The sequence below is a fragment of the Cupressus sempervirens genome, chromosome 10 (assembly GCF_028749045.1).
Source record: "Cupressus sempervirens isolate cs-2001-9-10 chromosome 10, ASM2874904v1, whole genome shotgun sequence".
In the NCBI taxonomy this organism is placed as follows: Eukaryota; Viridiplantae; Streptophyta; class Pinopsida; order Cupressales; family Cupressaceae; genus Cupressus; species Cupressus sempervirens.
The window spans coordinates 187,824,640-187,837,765 of NC_143127.1; the positions used below are offsets into that span (position 1 = coordinate 187,824,640).

General features: G+C 35.0%; 1 pseudogene; it reads left to right on the plus strand.

Annotated features, from left to right (window-relative positions):
• Positions 1 to 299: 299 nt before the first annotated feature.
• LOC149533267 (cytochrome P450 750A1-like) overlaps positions 300 to 13,126 on the plus strand; it is a 103,317-nt pseudogene continuing 90,490 nt past the window's right edge.

The window sequence follows — 13,126 nt, forward strand, 5'->3', positions numbered from 1 at the left end:
GAAAGAGCTCTAGTACATTTCGCATATGGTTACCGTCTGATTCCCTTCTCCACAACAATAGAGATCTGCATTTGTGTTTTACTTTTGGCTGAGTGCCAGCACTTTTCAAACTTTGCGACAGCGCATAGTTGTGATCTGCCTAAGAAATGTACTTCTGTACTCTTCGGGCTTTGACATGTTACTGTTTCTGACCTCATGTGTACTCTGTTAGCAGACGGTAGCAGTCTTTGAGCTCTGGCAAGAAACCATACTGATTTTGAGACTATAACACTTGTTGAGATCATTTATATAACTATACAATGCCGATACGTCTCTTATATTTGAAATCGTCGATTTTCATCGGCACATGTGCTGAAATTGGTACCGATTCTTGTTTCAGAGGTTTATGATCTCAGCACATGGTTGTCTGCCCTCTAAATGTACCTCCCTCTTTACAAATGTCCGTCTGCATTCCATGGTGGCGAAATTTGAGCTCTTGCGAGTGGAAATCGCTATCCACCGGAATGTTGGTACCTGACGTTTCTAACTTTTATTAATTAAATTAAAATTTACAGACGGTACATCTGCAAGTTTTAATTTAATTAGTTAATGTTAAAAAATGTCATGAACCTTGCAAGTCATCACTGTTCGTGATTTCGATGGTTCGTGTTTAAGATCTTTTATGTGGTTGTGCAATACCTATCTGACATTTGTCGTCGATTCAATTTGAACTAAATATACAGATTTCTTTTAACGAAGTTTACAAGCTTTACCTTTTTCTGTTAATAGTGATTAGATCGCGAATTAAACAACAATGCCCAGTTTTAATTTATAAAAAAATTCAATTTTAAAAGTCCATTTTTTAAGGTCGTTTATCCATCACCACAAAAACAATAAAGTGGTGCCTAACATAAGGATGATTCTTAGATAGAGGAGGCATTCTGAATGTCTGTTTCACATGACTTTTTCAGAGTGTCCTGGATTTTGGCACGCAACAGGCCGTATGATAAAAGAGGGCGCGTATGCTCCTGCAACAGCTACGGTGTGCGCACTCGTTGTTTTCTTGTGGGTTTTATACAGACTAACGGTGCAAAGGCAAAATACATTGACATTGAGATTGAAAGTGCCCCCTGGACCGTTACCATAGCCTATCATCGGAAACCTGAACCAGCTGAAAAAGCTTCCTCATCGGGATCTTCATGAACTTGGTAAGAAATACGGGCCCATTATGTTGCTGAAATTGGGTTCCTTTCCCACTATTGTGGTTTCCTCTTCTGCAATGGCGAAGGAGTTCTTGAAAACCCATGATGCGGTTTTCGCCAGCTGGCCTCTCACTGCTGCAGGAAAATAAATTGGCTATAATTTCAAGGATCTGGTAGTTGCTCCTTATGGACCTTACTGGAGACACATGAGGAAGTTGTGGGTGGTAGAATTGTTCAACAGAAAAAGGATCTAGTCCTTCAGATGCATTCGAGAGGAAGAAATGATTTCCGCTGTTCGTTCAGTGTGGGAGACGTCTGGGCACGGTAAGACTCTTGTTAATCTCACCAACATGTTTTCGTCCTTTGTGCAGGCAGTCATGTGGCGAATTCTTTCCGGTACCAAAATCCCTTCTCGCAGTGGCCCTGCTACGGATGGCGAAGGGGAGGAGATAAAGAAGCTTTCAACGGAGTTCTCAGCCACCGCAGGATCTGTCAATATTGGGAACTTCATTCCTTACCTTGACTGCCTTGACTTTAATGGAGTGAAGCGCAGCATGAATAAGGCACACACTTCTATGGACCGAGTGATAAAGAAAGACTATAAGGCCCCGTTTGGTTGGGGAAGATAAATTTGTGCCATAACCAGGTTATCTTATAACTAGGTTTTCGAAAACCTGGTTTTGTGGTTTGGAAAGCCAATGGTCCGTTTGGTTGACACGGAAGATGAATATACTGTGGACCCCACAATATTATTAAAAAAACTGTCATAAAATTCAAAACCTGGTTTTAATTTCGAATTCCACCTTTTTGTTGGAAGAAACTTCTTCCAAATTTTGACCAAAATTGGAAGATGAAATTGAAAACCAGGTTATGATTTTAACCAACCAAACACCAAAGTTTTTTTGCAAAACCTAGTTTTACTCCTGATAACCCGGTTTTGGCCCTCATCTTCCAGCAACCAAACGGGGCCTAGAGGAATATCATGTTTATAGGATTAGGCTATAAATTTTAATTTTGCTAGTTATTGAATAGCAACTGTTATATGACTACTTTATTTATGTAATGAATCTTGTTGAATAGAATACAGTAAAGTTTTCATTATGTTTACATTATTTTCTATTACATCAGATATCCGAGCCTAACAGTCTATTGGCGACTTGTGGAAATCAAGGGTACAACATTTGTAGGCGTGATGCAGACCCATTCCCAGCCCCATCTATTTGCTTCAAAATTTCTAAAAGTTTTCTTATGCAATGATTTTGATTTTCCTATTATGTTAGACTTGAAATCTGTAATATGAATGACTCTTCTTGACCGATATTAGATTGATTTACCATTTGGAAAACAATGGTATTGTGGTGTTTATAAAAGAATATTGTTTTCACCCACTTTATTCGTCTTCATATTGATTTGATGGTATGTGGTTTTTGAAAAGATGGTATTAGACTTGGATAGTCATATTTTGACATCCAATTTATAAAGCTTTTCTATTTCAAAGAGAGATTTCCACATTATTCCAGTCATGGCTTGACGCTTATTATTTTTGTTATTAATTTAACTTTTTCAAGTTGAATATGTTCCATGTTTATTGTTTGGTGAAGTTCCAAAGGAATGAGTATCCACATTTTTGGATGGATCATTGCAAAGAAATATGTTTGTCAACAAATGGATGATGACAAAGAGAAAATGAGAGTTTGTGATTTGTTGTAGAGAGGTCTGATGATTATTGTCAAAGCTATTACATAATAATAATAATAATAATTTTTTACAAAAGAAGAGGCTGTGAAATATCTGCTGCAAATACTCCTTTTTGACCGTCACCAGTTTCAAAAATTATAATGGTGTTTGGTGCTTGAATTTAAATCCAATTATATGGTATGCATATTCTATAAGATATAAATCTTTTCTAATTTCAATGCTTTCAGCCTTGGTTCCATTTTTATGGCTTTGCATCTTTGTGGAATATTATACATTGAATCAAATATGTTGTTCCAAAAGAGAGAAGAATGCACATAGGTCTAAAGACAGTTTAAGTTATTAAAAAAAAATAAAATTTGCAATAGCAATACATAATAGATTTTTTTATGATGGGCGGCAAGGCCAAACTCTATTTATTATCAATTTCAATTTGAAAATAGAGATATGGCTGCAATTATTACACATCTTGTGGTTTGCTAGAGGTGTTACGTTGGAGGTGCTATTTTGTTCATATGTTGCCCTGCACTACCTATGTTATTCAATTAGATGTATTATTATTTCAAAAATAAATAAATGCACAAGGCATGATTATTGTTCAAAGGAAGTGGATTTGATGGCATAAAGAATTCAAAGTATTATAGTGTGTCAAATGAGTTTGATGAATTTGTATGTGATCTCAAAAGGAAGTATATTTCTTATGATCTTCCGCTTCAAAGATATCAGTCATGTTTCAATCTATAAAATTATTAGGTTGAGTCTTCAAGATATCCAGTGTTAAATTCAACAATATGATAAAGTAACAAAGGGATCAATGATGGACATTTAAAAGTATCAATTAGAAAAATGAGAGCTTATAACATGAATTCATTTCCTCTCATTTGTCAAGGGGAGGATATTTTTATATGTTAGATTCAAGCAACTGACAATACCGCAAATTCAAGTAAGTGACAATTCTAAGATGTCAGATTCAAGCTTAAGTGAGTGAAAATCTCATATTCAAGTTCAAGTAAGTGACAATTTCAGATTCAAGTTCAAGTAAGTGGCAATTTCATATTCAAGTTTCAGTTTCAAGTTCAAGTAAATGGTGATTCAAGTCCAATTAATTTCAGATTCAAACTCAATGTAATAATTTTCAAGCAAATTGACAAAAATGGATAATACAGGCTTATTATGTAGGTAATGTCTGCTATTATCAAAATGTCCTATGGACAAAACAATTCATAACACCCAATGTGTGTTATTTCATAGCACCTAATGTGTGCTCTTATCAAATTGTAATACAAACAAACAAGTCCGTAACACTCAATGTGTGTTATTCTATTGCACACAATGTGTGCTTTTATAAAATTTTAACATGAACAATACAAGTTCATTGCATCCAATGTGTGCTATTTTCATTAATTATGCACCCAAAGTGTGCTAATAAAAATGGGACAAAATAAGTCTCAAAGTGATACCTATCAAAGCAATATGCTAAGGAGTTCAAAATACTCCTAATTTCATGTAACCCTTTCCAATTAAGGGGAGAATGTATTAATCATTAGGGTTACAAAATTAGGCTATAAATTTTAGTTTTGGTAGTTATTAAATAGTAGTTCAACTGCTATATGGCTACTTTATTTAGTTAATGAATCTTGTTGAATAGAATATAGTAAAGTTTCCATTATGATTACATTATTTTCTATTACATCAAATTTTCAAGCCTAACACATCAGCAACACCAAAGGAAAATAAAGGAGGGGCAGTTTGTTCCAGAGAACATCATTGACATGCTCTTGGAAATGGAGAGTTTCGATGGAGTGGATATCACAGAAGAGACCATTAGAGCCATTGTCTTTGTAAGTATTCACCTTCTTATTCATAATACTATTGGCGGATATTAATTTCTCCACCATCCAAAGACCACACTTTTCCTTCAGCTGCAAACAAGCAGTTGTCCTTAGCCATTCAGTGCCATCCAACCAACTACTTCTAGCTATCATATTTAATTCAATATATTAATATTATATTATGTGGATAGAATAGAAGAAGGTGACCATATTTAATTCAATGGAAAAACCCATTTATGGGTTTCTCTATGGCTTCTCCTTTCAACGACTTTCTCTCTTGTTTGCTCTATTCTAATTTTTGTCAAATACAAACCCTAACCCTAATCCTACTTGTTAAAAATAGTTTTTAATTAATGAGTTTGACTAAATAAAATTTATGTTAACCACTACTTACAAAAAACTATACAATTGATTTCCAATATAAATTAATTTGGTAATTTTTTTGGTCAGTGAACTTTTTGATGGAGGTCATCGACAAACAAGTTTTAGGTAGCAGATATGGGTCCATGTGTTCTTGAAACCTCTTTGGCTAAGAGCCAAGAACTAAATTGCCAAATTCGTGTGAGATAAAATACTTAAAAATATAGATTAAAATGTTGATTCATTAAAGAATATAAAAATTCCATTTTCATGTTAGTGACAATGTTGGCACAACAATTGGTATCAGAGCAATGGCAGATGAGGGTAAGTTGAGGGTTGACAGGTTTAATGGGCAGAACTTCCAGTTATGGAAGATGCAAATGGAAGAATATTTATATCAGAAGGATTTATGGAAGCCGTTGGAAGGAAAAGCCAAGAATCAGGGAACTATGTCAGAGGCTGAATGGGATCTTTTGGACAGAAAGGCACTCGGAAGCATTCGGTTATGCTTGGCACCATCGGTGGCATTTAATATTACAAAAGCAAAGACGACAGAAGATTTGATGAAAACCCTAGCGACACTGTATGAAAAGCCCTCCGCTTCAAATAAGGTATTTCTCATGAAGCGTTTATTTAATATGAAAATGGCAGAAGGTGGATCTGTTGCAGATCATTTAAATAAGTTTAATACTATTACTAGTCAATTATCTTCTGTGGGTATCAATTTTGATGAAGAAATTAGGGCTCTCTTGATTTTGTGTTCTTTGCCTGAAAGCTGGAATGGCTTGGTAATGGAGGTGAGTAATTCTATTCCTGGATCTAGTACCCTAAAATATGATGATGTGATTGGTGTTATTTTAAGTGAGGAAACTCGTAGAAAATCCTCAGGTGGATCTACATCAAGAAGTGCTTTAAATGCACAAAGCAGGGGCAGAACGACTGAAAGAGGAAGTAACTCTGGAAATTGTGGAAAATCAAGAGGAAAGTCAAAGGGGAGGAGGTCTCAATCGAGAGGACCAAATGATTGCTGGTACTGTGGGAAACTAGGGCACAAAAAGAAAGATTGCTGGACTCGAAAGAAAAATGAAGGAGATAAATCAGATGGAGACAAAGAGGCAAATGTGGTAAGTAACAAATCCGAAGAGGATGCTTTGCTTCTGTCTTTAGAGAGTGTTGATGATTCATGGGTTTTAGATTCTGGTGCTTCTTTTCATGCTACACCTCATAGAGGTTATTTCATTGATTATGTCCAAGGGGATTTTGGGCTTGTTTATTTGGGGGATAATGAACCCTGTCAGATTGTTGGAAAGGGAAAAATTAAGATTAAGTTGTAGAATGGGAATCATTGGCTACTACATGAGGTAAGACATGTTCCAAAGCTGAGTAGGAATTTAATTTCAGCAGGGCAACTCGGTGATGAGGGTTGTGTAGTTACTTTTAATGATAAAAATTGGAAGGTTTCAAAAGGTTCCCTTGTAGTAGCAAAAGGTGTGAAAGTAGGCACCTTATATCTTTGTACAGGTCATATTGTTCCTTCTACTTTGATTGTTTCAGAGAAAAATGAATATTCAGGAACAATTACTGCAGTTGAGCAGGGAGAACAAATAGCTGCTGTAGATTCTGATACAGCGCTGTGGCACAATAGACTTGGGCACATGAGTGAGAAAGGTATGAAAGTACTTCATTCAAGGAAAGTTTTACCAGGTCTAAAATGTGTGAATATGGATTTCTGTGAAAGTTGTGTGTATGAAAAATAAAAGAGAGTGAGTTTTGTAAAGACAGGGAAGGAAAACAAAAAGGAGAAATTAGAGCTTGTGCATACAGATGTATGGGGACCGGCTCAAGTATCTTCCCTTGGTGGCTCTCATTATTATGTTACATTTATTGATGATGCAACTAGAAAATTATGGGTTTATTTCCTTAGACAGAAATCTGATGTATTTCAAACTTTTAAGAAATGGAAATGCTTGGTTGAAAATGAGACTGGTAAGAAATTAAAATGTCTTAGATCTGATAATGGTGGTGAGTATTGCAGTCATGAATTTGAAGATTATTGCTCCACTAATGGTATTCGTAGACAAAAAACTGTTCCAAGGACTCCACAAGAAAATGGAGTGGCTGAACGCATGAACAGGACTATAATGGAGCGCGCAAGGAGCATGAGGTTGCATGCTGGGTTGCCCTTACACATGTGGGCAGAGGCTGTCAATACTACAGTATATTTGATTAATAGAGGTCCCTCTACTCCTTTGGGCTATGGTATTCCAGAGGAAGCATGGACTGGTAAGAAGGTGAGTTATTCTTTTCTCAAGACCTTTGGTTGTGAAGCTTTTGCTCATATAGACTCTGAAAATAGAACCAAGCTAGAAGCTAAATCAAAGAAATGTGTCTTTGTTGGATATGGCATTAATGAATTTGGCTATAGGCTTTGGGATTTTGAAAATCATAAAATTATAAGAAGCCGGGATGTCATATTCAATGAAAAAGTGTTGTACAAAGATCTGTTGCAGCAACATGAGAAGAAAGAAGATGATTATGTAGTGTTGGATGATACTCCAAAAGCTGATGTTCCAGCCATTCCTCATGATGTGCAACAACTGCAACAACAAATACCACACACACCAGTGAATGTTAGACGGTCAACAAGGCCAATTAGACCTCCACAAAGGTTTTCTCCCTCTTTGTATTCTATTTTACTTACTGATGCTGGTGAACCTGAAAGTTATGATGCAGCTGTGCAGGTGGATACTAAAATTCAGTGGGAGTCTGCAATGAAAGATGAAATGGACTCTTTGCTGAAAAATAAGACATGGGATTTGTGCAAGTTGCCTGCAGGTAAAAAGGCTTTACAGAATAAATGGGTTTACAGGTTGAAATAAGAGGAAGGAGGTAAGAAAAGATTTAAGGCCAGGTTAGTTGTAAAAGGATTTGTACAAAAAAAGGGAATTGATTTTGATGAGATATTTTCTCCTGTTGTTAAAATGACTTCTATTCGTACTGTTTTAAGTCTTGTGGCTACTGAAGATTTTCATTTAGAGCAGATGGATGTTAAAACAACCTTTCTTTATGGTGATTTGGATGAAGAAATATATATGGCTCAGCCACAGGGTTTTGAGGTCAAAGGTAAGGAGAACTTAGTGTGTAAATTGAAGAAAAAATTATATGGCTTGAAGCAAGCACCTCGGCAATGGTATCTGAAATTTGACAGTTTTATGCATGAGCATGGATATAATAGGTGTCATTCAGATTACTGTGTTTATTTTAAGAGGTTGGATGATGATAGCTACATTATTTTATGTTTATATGTTGATGATATGCTTATAGTTGGGTCTAACATGGATCATATTAAGGGGCTGAAACGCCAATTAGCACATGCATTTTCTATGAAGGATTTGGGGGCAGCAAAACAAATCCTTGGTATGAAGATTTGCAGAGATAGGAAGAACATAACATTGACGCTATCTCAAGCTGATTATGTTGAGAAGGTGTTGCACCGTTTCTCTATGGAGAATGCTAAAGCTGTCAGCACACCTTTACCTGGTCATTTGAAATTGACTAAGGAGATGTGTCCCAAGACACAGGAAGCGGAGGATAAGATGTCCAAGGTACCCTATGCTTCAGCTGTAGGAAGTTTGATGTATGCTATGGTATGCACTAGGCCAGATATTGCACATGTAGTGGGAGTCGTTAGCAGGTATATGAGTCATCCAGGATTTGAGCATTGGAATGCTGTCAAGTGGATTCTTAGATATTTGAGAGGAACATCCAATAAGTGTTTACACTTTGGAGGCTCTACTACTGATTTACAGGGCTATGTTGACTTAGATTTGGCTGGGGATATTGATACCAGGCGGAATACTACAGGTTATGTCTTTACTGTTGGTGGGGCAGCCGTGAGCTGGGTTTCTAGGCTACAGAAGATTAATGCTCTCTCCACTACAGAGGCAGAGTATGTTGTTGCTACAGAGGCAGCCAAAGAGATGATATGGCTTCAGTTCTTCTTGGAAGAATTGGGACATCCTCAGAAGGATAATTATTTGTTCACAGATAGTCAGAGTGCCATTCATCTTGCTAAGAATTCAGTTCTGCATTCTAAGACCAAACACATACAGTTGCGGTACCATTTTATTCGGTCAGTTTTGGAGGATGGACAGTTAAAGCTGGAGAAGATACATACCAATGAAAATCTAGCAGATATGTTGACAAAGGTTGTAACAAGGGAGAAGCTGAACTATTCTTCAGCTTCAGTTGGTCTTTTAGACTAAATGTGAATAAAAGAACAGCAGAGTCCAGGGTGGTTTGATCCAGTGGGAGCCCCATGCGGTAGTTGTATTGCTACAGGATCAGTCTCCAAGTGGGAGATTGTTGTTTAGTGTGGAGCCTGATCAGTCCCTAAGTGGGAGATTGTTAGATTGTGGTGACTGATCAGGAAAGTACTGTACATACTTCATAAATAGTGGGGTTCGGGGCACTATTTATGACCGACATATGGCCGACATATTATGGCCGACATATGGCCGACATGTTATAACCCTAAAGCGGTTTAATAATTGTATAAAAAGGGCTTAGGGTTGGGTATTTTTATATGTGGTGATACGAAATTGGTTCTTGCGGCGGTATTGAGTTGTAAGGGATTACGGATTGTAATCAGGTTGTAATCACTGGATTGTAATAAGATCGAACTTGCTGTTTGGTGGACGTAGCCCAAGGATTGGGTGAACCACGTTAAATCTTGGTGCCTTGTGTTCATTTCTGTGTGCTCTATTATTTTCTGTTATTGGTTATATTTGGATGTAGTTTTTATTTCTGTCCGTGGTTTATCCTAACAATTGGTATCAGAGCCTGGTTTTGGCCTGGTCATGGGTTCAAATCTCTCTGGTGCCATCCCGACCCGCGTAAGCACCTGGTATGTGCGTCGAGGGGGAGATTGTTGGGTGATGCAACGCGCTCCCCTACCCATAGGTGGTTAATTATGTGGTGTTCCATGTTCACTAACAGTCATAGCTTTTGGTGCAACGGCAAATGGGCACAACACTATTCTTATTTATTCTAACATGATTATTTTTCTATCATAGGATATTTTTGTGGCTAGAATTGAAACAACTTCGGTTACTTTAGAGTGGGCAATGAGTGCAGTTCTCAAAAACCTGGGAATTTTCTAAATAGAAAATTAATGCTCATTGAGGTTTTCATTATTAAATTTCTCAAGTGGAAACCTAAGTTTAGTTATAATAAATTTTCATCAATTTTGGCTCTTAGATGGGTTATTGTTGATAACTTTCTAGTAGAATTGTTTCAAAGTAGTATTTTGAAAAGAAACTGGGAGATTTAATGGGAGGGGCAATAGGTTCCTATGGTAAATTCCTTGTCAATCAAGAGCTCAATGCTTCATCTATCAAACCAATTAAATTTATTAGTAACCAGTCAATTTATCGTGTCAAATAACAAATTTATAATGAGTATATTTATGATTTATAACATTTCTTAGATATAATTTGTATCTAACTTGCCAAATCAAATGAATTTGCAGTTGTACTATGATAATGCCTAATATTCTCTTAAGATACCACTTAGAAATTCAAATTTCCTTTAATGCTTGAGTAGGTTTTATTATCATCCTTTACAAGTAAATAATTTTCAATGTATCTATCTAATAAATAACTGTAACAAAGATAATCAAATGATAATTCTATTAAAAATTGTACAAATGAGGTTCTCAACCCACCTTAATATTCCTCGAACTAGTGATCAACTTGGCTATTGAGGAAGGAGAAATTATGGATGTGTAAACATGAGAATGATTACTTGAGGGTACAGGCAGGAAGGTGTTGAATCTATAATCACCAAATCTAAATTTATTTGATCCAATCAAACTTATCAAACTGATTAATCTTTCACTTTTAAACCTCCAATCAGCAAAATAGATAAATTAAACTTTTAGTAACATGAAAGACATGAAAATCATACACACATGTATAAAACTAGCTATGTCTTGTAAAAAATTGAATAGGTTTAAAATGAAACTATGAGAATGATACTCACAAATTGTGTACTCTTCTAGAATATGCTCTATTAGGAGCTTGCACAGTTAAGGGTTACAAGAACATTGTTAGGTGCTACCTAGTTAAGGGATTTTCATTGAGACCTATTAAAGTCTTATACCCTTCTAGGAGTAACCTTATTATATAAGATTTTAAAAAATCTTTGGAGAATGTCATTTGATTAGATGATTTTACAATGGGACATGTTAGGATCCACCCAATCAAGGGATTTTTTCAGCTATAATAGTAATAGAGTAAAAGATAATAAATGATCTATCATATGCAATGTCTCTTCTAGACTAGATCTAATAAAGCTCTGTAAATCAACAACATGGTTTGTGTAGGATCATGGTCAATCAAACTATACCCTTAAGTGGCAATGAAAAATCAAAAAATCAGGGTTATGTCAACTTGACATGCAATTTTCAACTTGTTAGGAACTTTCTATCAAAAAGTTGAGACAAAAGAATCTCTAGGAAATTAAATTTAGTTTCTAAAATACTAGGCCTTATTTGAAAAAAAAATAAAAAATTGATTGGTCAAATTTTTTAATTTTATGCAATAGTACAAAATGTTCATGATAAAAGTAAGAAATAAATGTATGTCTGACCACTTTAATCAAAATCAAATGATAATATTTTATAATGAGATTCTATATATAAGAAGTAGTCTCATGCCCATATGTGACACATATTTTTGGGTATTTTTATTCTAAATAAATAATTAACTATGATTTTCTACTATAGTATTTTCAAAATAAAATAATTCTCATGCCTAACCACCTTAACTAATTCAAAACTCTGTAAAATTTGAATTTTTTATTTTTTATTTTCCTTATATTTGAAGAAGTATAGAATGTAATGCATCTTTTGGATTTCAAAAATGTTGTACCATTTGAAAGTTATAGTTATTTTTCAATTAGTGTGTCAATCAACATTTTATACATAACTCCATTGGAAAATAAGTAATAATTACTTACTAAACTCATAATTTGATAGACATTACATTTATGGAAAGCTAAGAACATTCTTAAGAAACCCTTTTTAATTTCATCAAATTTGGGTGGAAAAAAAGTTGTGAGATACATCTTTGAAGTAAAAAACACACAAGAACATGCAAAAAACACATTTTTTGGGATGTTTTTAAAGTTGACCAAGTATGGTTGGTATCCAAAAATATACTAGGCCTTATAAAGGTATTAATTTATTGGTTTGCTATTAGGATGGGTAAGAAAAAAGTTGAAATAGATTTTAAAATGCTTTGAGGTATTCCAAAACTACATATTTTCTAGATTGCCACTTTTTGGCACACCATGATCCTGCACATACCTAACATACCATACTTTATTCTCTATCTTGATCATACTCACTACTAAAACTTCTGATCTTATCATGAGATTAGATCTCCTTGTGCAAGACCTCGGTATGTGTGAAAAATATATGCTAAAGTACCATTAATAATGAGTGGTACTTTAGGGATGGATATATAATTAAAGATCAAATTTATCCATCATTTGGAAAAAAAATTCTTCTAAGCATTTGTATAAAAATCTCTAGTCAATTTTTTCATAAGCCTCCATAATATCTAGTTTAAAAAGCACAAGGTTCCTTATTTTCTTGCTAGTTGAGTAAATGAAATCTTGAGAAACGATAATCCAATCAAAGATAGAGTTTTGTAGTAGAAAACCATATAGTTATGTAGAAATAATCTTAGGAAGAAATATTTTGAGTCTATTTTCCAATACTTTTGAAAGGATATAATAAACTATATTATATAATTCTATGGACAAAAAGTCCATCAATTCTTCACAATTTTCCTTTTTAGGGATGACTAAGATGAATGTGTTGTTACTTTTAGTGAGTAGGAAAGCAGAGTTTCATGTTTCTTCTATGGATGCCCATAGTTCCTTACCCAAAAAGTGCCAATGCTTATGGAAAAAATGTTTCTTGAAAGAGCTATCAAGGTCAAGTGTTGTTTTGGGATGAAGCTAGAAGAGGGCTATTTTGATTTCTTGTGA